Source organism: Bos taurus, chromosome 29 (assembly GCF_002263795.3).
Source record: "Bos taurus isolate L1 Dominette 01449 registration number 42190680 breed Hereford chromosome 29, ARS-UCD2.0, whole genome shotgun sequence".
Lineage (NCBI taxonomy): Eukaryota > Metazoa > Chordata > Mammalia > Artiodactyla > Bovidae > Bos > Bos taurus.
The window spans coordinates 43644640-43652378 of record NC_037356.1 but is presented as its reverse complement, the minus strand read 5'-3'; the positions used below and the strand labels follow the sequence as shown (position 1 = coordinate 43652378).

At 51.0% G+C, this 7739-nt stretch overlaps 1 long non-coding RNA gene across 1 annotated transcript in view; it reads left to right on the top strand.

The window, feature by feature from the left end:
* Nucleotides 1-7739, top strand: part of LOC112444863 (uncharacterized) — a 48701-nt gene that overhangs the window by 27888 nt on the left and 13074 nt on the right. The window lies entirely within an intron of this gene.

Sequence of the window (7739 nt, the reverse complement as noted above, 5' to 3'; positions counted from 1 at the left end):
TCTTAGCAGTAATAGTTAGTGAGCTCCTTATTACTGGGAGGAACCTGCTGGCCCTGTTGGATGGCCACTGGTCTGGGGTCCCACCTTGGGGACTGGTGAGGACCTAGGAGAGCCTTCTATCCCAGGGCGGTGTGAGGTTAACTTTGAATAACCTGGGGTGGGAAGTCAAGTCCAGCAAAGCAATACACACGGAGACTGCTGGCTCAGTCCCCTAGACCCCTCTGCGTCCCCGCAGCCGCCAGAGTCGTTCACGCAGTCATGCCTCCCAGGCCCCCAGACTTGAGAAGCGCCCACCCCTGCGCCTCCCCGGCGCGGAGCTCAGGCTGAAGACCCGCGTCTGCAGGGCGGCGGAGCTGACGCAGCTGCGGGCGCCCTCGCCCGCTCGGTTCCGAGGCGGGGCCGCGGGGGCCACAGTTGGAGCACGCGCGTCACTGCAGCCGAGTGAGCTCAGCCCACGGCTGCCACCCGAGCCCCGAGGGGAGAAAGGGTGGAGGGGGAGGAGGGGAGGAGGAGAGGAGAGGGGAGGAGGGGAGAAGGGGGGAAGAGGAGGGGGAGGAAGACCGGAGAGAGGAGGAGGGGAGAGAGGAGAGAAGGGGGGAAGAGGAGGGGAAGGAGGACCGGAGAGGGGAGGAGGGGGAGAGGAGGAGGGGAGAGAAGGGGGAAAGAGGAGGGGGAGGAGGAGGGGAGGGGAAGAGGGAGCGCAGGCACCAGCCTGGTTTGCAGTTCTGCATACCACCACCCCCCCCACCCCAACCTGGGGCGGGCAGAGCCCCAGAGCACCACACCCCTCCTTCCTTCCATCACTGTCCCCCCTCCACGCTGCCCAGAGTCCCTTGACACCCGATTTCCAGAGGCCGAGTGACCCGCCCATTCACCCGGAGCCCTGTGCGGTTCCCCAGCCCCAAAGCCTTTTCGCACAAGTGACAGGCCCCGAGCACGCGCTTGGGTCCCCCGTCTGAGGGAGGTCTGAAAGTGAGGCTGAGAGTGGAGCTGGTGGTAGAGGCTCGCAGAGAAGGCTTTCCGGAGGGTGTGCTGCTTTGTAGCTGGGTGTAGCGCTGGCTCCAGCGTTCACCAAGGCGAGAAGAGGGGTTTGGGGGAGGGCAGTGCACGTGCAAAGGCACCAGGTTTCCCAATCGGTAAGGCCCAGGCAGAGACCCTGGGCAGAGAAGGGGCCTGGGCTCCTCTCACCCACCCAGCCTGGGGATCTCTGGGCGGGGAGAGACACAATGTCCGCAGATTAGCCAGGCCCCTACCCCACCAGATCCTCCGGTGGTTCAGTCAGAGTGGCTCCTCCCTTGACTGTCCCAGTAAATATCCACCGGACGGCTTCTAGGAGTCCCTGGTGGTGGTGGTGGTGGTGGTGGTGGTTTAGTCGCTAAGTCGTGTCTGACTCTTTGCGACCCTTTGGACTGTAGCCTTCCAGGCTCCTGTCCCTGGGATTTCCCAGGCAAGAATATTGGAGTGGGTTGCCAGGGGATCTTCTCCAAGAGATCTTTCCCAGGGATGGAACCCACAGACCCACATCTCCTGCATTGCAGGCGGATTCTTTACCTCTGAGCCTCCGGAAAATCTATTGTCGTGTCTAACCTGCCTCCGTGCAAGCTGGGGCTGAGACAGGCACCAGCGGGGCGGGCCCCCTCTGAACTGCATGGTCCCCTCGCCTCTGTTCCCTGGTCTGCCACTTGCTGGTGGCCCCATGTCTGAAGCCTGGCCAGTGTCTGAGTTGGCTGGGAAGGAGGGGCTTATGGGGCGGGAACTCCTGGGTCCCGGTGGGCCTGGGCCTTTGAGAACTGCTTTTCCTATCGGCTTGGCCCATCTTGGTGTCTGCACAGTGTCGGGCAGGTACTGTGGTCCTTGATCCAAAGGCGCGGTAACGTGATTGGGGCAGGAGCACAGGGGCCAAAGGGTTCTCGAAGGACCCTAGAGCTGGGCCTCTTTCTGGGCGGTACAGGAAGGCCCCAGGGTGAGGCAGGGCTGCCCTCTGTCAGCCTGAGGTCCCCTGCTTCCTCACTTGAGCCTCACCTGCTGAGTCGGCCTCCTCCACAGTCCCCTTCCCCGCACCCACAAGCGGCCTCCTCCCCAGGCCAGGGCCTCTCCCTTGTGCCGCATACCTCCTCCCCAGAGCCCCAGGTCATCTGCCTTCAGGAAACTTGATGAACCAGTCTTTGGTCCTGTCCCACCCCAGCCTTCCTGAGTAAACCCTGGCTTCTCTCGGTTTATTCTCCTTGTGTTCCTGGCTCACCCAGTTGTCCCCTGCCCCAGTCCTGGTGAATTCTAGTTTGTCCTTGAGTCTCAGCTCAGCCCTGCAGCCTCCTTGAAGACATGAGTGTGAGAGTCCTGCTGCAGGGCTCCCTGACCTTAGGCAGAGGGCTGCCTGGTTCCTGCTCTCTCAAGACAGGAGCTCCAGTGGCCCAGACCTAGAGTAGCCTAGAGTGCTGCCACCGAGTGTGGCCACTTCACTCTCCACCCAGCACAGACCAGTCGCTCTGAGAAAACTTGCGATCCACAGAGGTTCGCAGCAACACTGCAGTTAAGAAAAAAAGTCAGAATTTGAAAAGGCAAAAGGATGACTGTCAGCTCCAACTCGGTGTTAAGCAGACTGCGAAGCTGTGAATAACTCTGGCAGGTAGAGAAGATGACCCCCAAGGTAACAGTGACCCCTGTAGGTCATCAGCCAGTCTGTGTGTAACCCAGAGCCTTACTCCAGCACTTTCGCTTTTGGTGCCTCTCGATACTTCCGTCTCGCCAGTTCTCTTTGAACTAGCTCTTCCCCCATACGGGTACCTTCCTTAAGGCGTTAAGTAATCTTTGACACATACCCTATATTAAGAGTCATGCTTTTAACTTTGAAAATTATATACTGTGACTCTTCCAGAAACTGTCTAACCAAGATGTCCAACCGGACTCAGCTGCCAGGGCCAATTAAACTTTGTTGAAGTGTCTCATGGGCTTAGCTGAAATGACGCCTCTCCCACCTCAGGCTTCCTGATTGCATCCTGTGATGTATTTATATTATTGTTTATTTAGAAATATCCACCACTTTATTGTTACAAAATTTAAATAGTGCTGTCAAAACCCCTTGAACCATTGTGTCCCCCTCAACCTGTCCTAAAGTTGACAACTGTTTATATATATGATACATAGATATCATATATATAACACAAATATATCAGTGTGAAGAATATATATACACTCTTGTTTGGGTATATATACAGACATACATATATTAATGTACTGTGTGTATATATATACACACACACATATATGTATATATAGCTATACAAATATGTTTACACCCTAATTGATACATGTGTATATCACATATACATATATACAAATGTAATATCATTTTAATGGCTGGAGATTTTCTTCTATAAAAGGTATTATTCTGAAGAAATTATTTTGCAGCCTGCTTTTTCTCAAAACTAGAATTGAAAATCTCTTTTGGCACATAAGACCTACCTTATTCTTTTTAAGTGCTAACATGGCAACACAAACCATAAAATACCTAGGAATACATGTAAGAAGTATGTGACATTTCATGTAGAATGTTATTAAAGATGTTGTTTTCTAACAAATTCAAGGGTTGTAATATTTACAGCCTTGTAATATTGATAATTTTATAAACGATGAAATGTATGAAGCAAGAAGTAAAAGTACACACACACCCCCTACCGAAGGCCACAACGTTGTTTTTTCCCAGGTTTCTTTACCTTCCTAAGCATATTTCTAGAACTTGCTTTTGGGGGTTGAGTCGCTTTCCTTCCAGGGAGTTGAAGACATCTATAAATAGTTGTGATGCGCGTGGGCCTGCCAACGCTGTAACTGAGGCACCCAGCGCATTGGGAACCTGCGTCAGGGAGATAGTCATGGTCACGAGTTTGGAAGAGGCTTCCGAGAGTGGGTGGTGCTTTAATTAGGCCAGGAAGGATGAGCTGGTGGATAAGTTGGGCAGGACACTGCAGGCAGGGAACTTGGTTTGCTGGTGGGAAAATAATGTCTAAATAGCAGAACTGAGGCCCACGGAGGCTGGGGGGAGTGGGGGGTGGGGGTGCGGGGAGCCATGGTCAGAACCACCAGACTGTGGCTCAAGTTCTAGCCCCAAGGAACCAGCAAGGTCCAGTTTGTGAATCTCCTGTGCTCCTCAGAGCGGGGGCCACGGAGGAGCCCCTCTTTGCTGCCCAGAGGAAAAGTCTGAACCCTGAAGGGGCTTCCCAGTGTGCTGGCGCTGGGGACAGGCAGTCACAGAGATGAGTGGGAGCTAGTAGGCAAGGCAGCCTGGCCTCCCCTGCCTCTCCCATCGCGTCAGTTGGCAGTGGATGTATCTGTTCTGAGTCACGAGTCCGAGTTCTGACCCCAAGAGTCCCCTGGGGGAGTGCACACTGCCCTCTGAGGAGCGGGTGGCTGTGGTGCAGCTGGCAGCCTGGGCAGGGGACATGGAGGCCGAGCCTTCACTCCCTCAGCCTCTCCACAGCCTTGGGAAACACAGGCCCAGAGACAGCTCAGTGAGGAAGTAGAAGCCAGTCTAGAGTTCACGTTTCCTGCCCCACAGCAGGTCAGGTCTGCTGCTGCTGCTGCTAAGTCGCTTCAGTCGGGTCCGACTCTGTGCGACCCCATAGATGGCAGCCCACCAGGCTCCCCCGTCCCTGGGATTCTCCAGGCAAGAACACTGGAGTGGGTTGCCATTTCCTTCTCCAATGCATGAAAGTGAAAAGTGAAAGTGAAGTCGCTCAGTCGTATCCAACTCTTCACGACTCCATGGACTGCAGCCTACCAGGCTCCTCCGTCCATGGGATTTTCCAGGCAAGAGTACTGGAGTGGGGTGCCATTGCCTTCTCCGAGTCAGGTCTAGGACTGGTCTTTTTTCTCCCCTCAAGAGACATGCCCTCATCCCGTTATTACTTGCCTGACATCGCATACCTGAGGCATGTCAGCACTAGCGCACTAGGGCCCACGTCAAGGTCTCCCAGACCTCCTTGAGTTTCACCTGAAACTTCCACACCAGCTTAAGAGGCGCTAAGCAAAAAAGGGTATTTATTGTATTAGGTTATTGAAAAATGCACAGGTGGTCTCCGCCTGGGGCAGAGCTGGCCCCAGGGCTCTCCAAGGCTCCCCACTGTGAGGCTCTGCTGTCCTCCAGGAGACTTCCTTCTCAGACCAGCCTTCTCATGTCACTTAGCAGTGGTTTGTATTGTACAGAAGGAACAGAAAATGCTTGTTAAACTGGCTGAACAAGGATGTTCACTGTGATTTCCTCCTGCTGTGGAATGCTATACCTGGAAGGACGCTAAAGGAGGTATTTCAAAGCTATCCAAGTACTGGATTCATCAGACCCCAGGACAGTGAAGGGAGAAGCTGATGTCGGACTTCTTTGGTGGTTGAGGGGTTAAGAATCTGCCTGCCAAGGCAGAGAACACGAGTTTAATCCCTGGTCCAGGAAGATTCCCCATGCTTCGGGGCAACTAAGGCCGTGCAGCACTACTGAGCCTGAGCTCAGAGCGCGCGTGCTTGGCAGCAAGAGAAACCACAATGAGAAGCTCTCACAGTGTGACTAGAGAGTAGCCTCTGCTCACCACAGCTAGAGAAAGCCCGCGAGGAGCAGCAGAGATCCAGAGCAGTCAGTAAATCAATACATGAAAAGCTGGTGTCAGGGTCAAAGCAAAACAGAGTCAGACCAGGCCAGAAGAAATGCAGAGGGGGATCAGAGGACAAGGAGAGAGGCCCCAGGAATCTGGGTGTTGAAGTTCAGTGTGAGTTTAGGAGATGAAGGCTGGAGTGGGAGGAAACAGCAAGCAGGCGCTCGGCCCAGCCCAGCCTTCAGCCGTCGCTAGAAATGGGGACAGAGTGACCTTGACTTGTTTTCCAAGCTCTGTAACAGGAGGGCTGGCAGCACACAGACCCAGTGTGTGGGTAGCAGGGGGCTTTTCTGCAGCTGGCTCTGTTCATTTGCCTCGTGTTTGTATAGTGTGCCTGGTTCTAGCGTGTTCATTTTCCTGCTGAGCCCTGCTGAAATATAAATGTAGGGAGTTCCCTGGTGGCCCAGGGGCTGACACTCTGTGCTCCCAATGCAAGGGGCCTGGATGTGATGCCTGGTCAGGGAACTAGATCTCACATGCGGCAATTAAGAGTTCCCATGCCACAACAAAAAGATGAAGATCAAAGATCCCAAGGGACAAAACTAAGAGCTGGTACAGCCAAATAAATAAATAAAATAAACATTTTATTATTTATTTATTTTTTATTTATTTTTTTAAAATAAACATTTTAAAAAGAGAAATTTCTGTTGTACCCTGAGGTTCCCTGTGTCCCTTTGCTGTCAGTCTACCCACTACCACCCAGCCAGGCAACCACGGGTCTGCTTTCTGTTACTTTAGCTGCGGCTTTCTAGAATTTCTATAAATAAGATCATAAAAAGTAGGCAAGTCTTTTGTGTCTGGCTTGTTTTCAATATTTTTGAGATTCAGCCATGTTGTTACATGTGTCAGTAGTTCTCTCCTTTTTGTTGCCGAGTAATATTCCATTGTATGGACATACGGAAATTTGTTTATGTATTCATCTGTGATGGATATTTAGGATGTCCATTTGGGGGTTTTTATGAATAAGACCACTCTGAACATTCTTTGTGTGTAAAACTCTTTGTGAGGATATATGTTTTCATTGCTAAGTCATATGGTAATTATATGTTTAACTATAAGAAATGGCAAAATCATTCTCCATTGTGTTATTTTACAGTCTCACCAGCAGAGCATGAGAATTTTTGTGGCTTCACATGTTTGCCTGTGCTTGGTATCGTTCCAATTTATTTTTTTTTTGGCTGCAAAATGCAGCTTGTGGGATCTCATTTCCCCATCAGGGATTCTACCTGGGCCAAGGTAGTAAAAGCAGGAAGCTTAACCACTAGGCCACCAAGGAACTCCTGACCTACTGATTCTATCATTTGTTGCTAGATCCAGCTGAACCTGAAGATGGAGGTTGCCTTTCGTCTTTTATGAAGGCCTAGTTGCTGCTCTTTTCTGGCAGTGTACTTTTAAAAAGCTAGTTATTTCCTCTGTATTCTTTTTTTCTTTAATAAATAAAACTATACCAAAAATGAGATGGCTCTTTGCATCAGGTGGCCAAAGTATTGGAGCTTCAGCTCCAGCATCAGTCCTTCTAGTGAATATTCAGGGTTGATTTCCTTTAGGGTTGACTGGTTTGATCTCCTTGGTGTCCAGAGGACTCTCAAGAGCCGACTCATTGGAAAAGACCCCAGTGCTGCAAAGATTGCAGGCAGGAGGAGAAGGGGATGACAGAGGATGAGATGGTTGGATGGCATCATCGACTCAATGGATGAGCAACCTCTGGGAGATAGTGAAGGACAGGGAAGCCTGGTGTGCTGCAGTTCATAGGTTTGCAAAGAGTCAGACACGACTTAGTAACTGAACAACAACAATACCAATAATAGCTACACTAAGGGGTATTTTTTGGGGGTGAGTGAAAGCACAGAAGCAAAGCATCAGTACTTGGCACAAAGTAGGTGGTCAATAAACATTAGACTCTTTCTGTTTTCTCATGTACCTTGTCCAGTGTCTTATAATAACCCCTGTATTTATGCTGCATTTTAACTGTATATATACAGTGAATTTTTTTTCTAATTAAATAGGCAGGACAAAGGTTAATATTTCTAATCAAAAACTAAAAGACTGAGGACAAGTTCAGTGACTCACTGAAGGTCACACAGCGAGACTGTGACAGTAGAC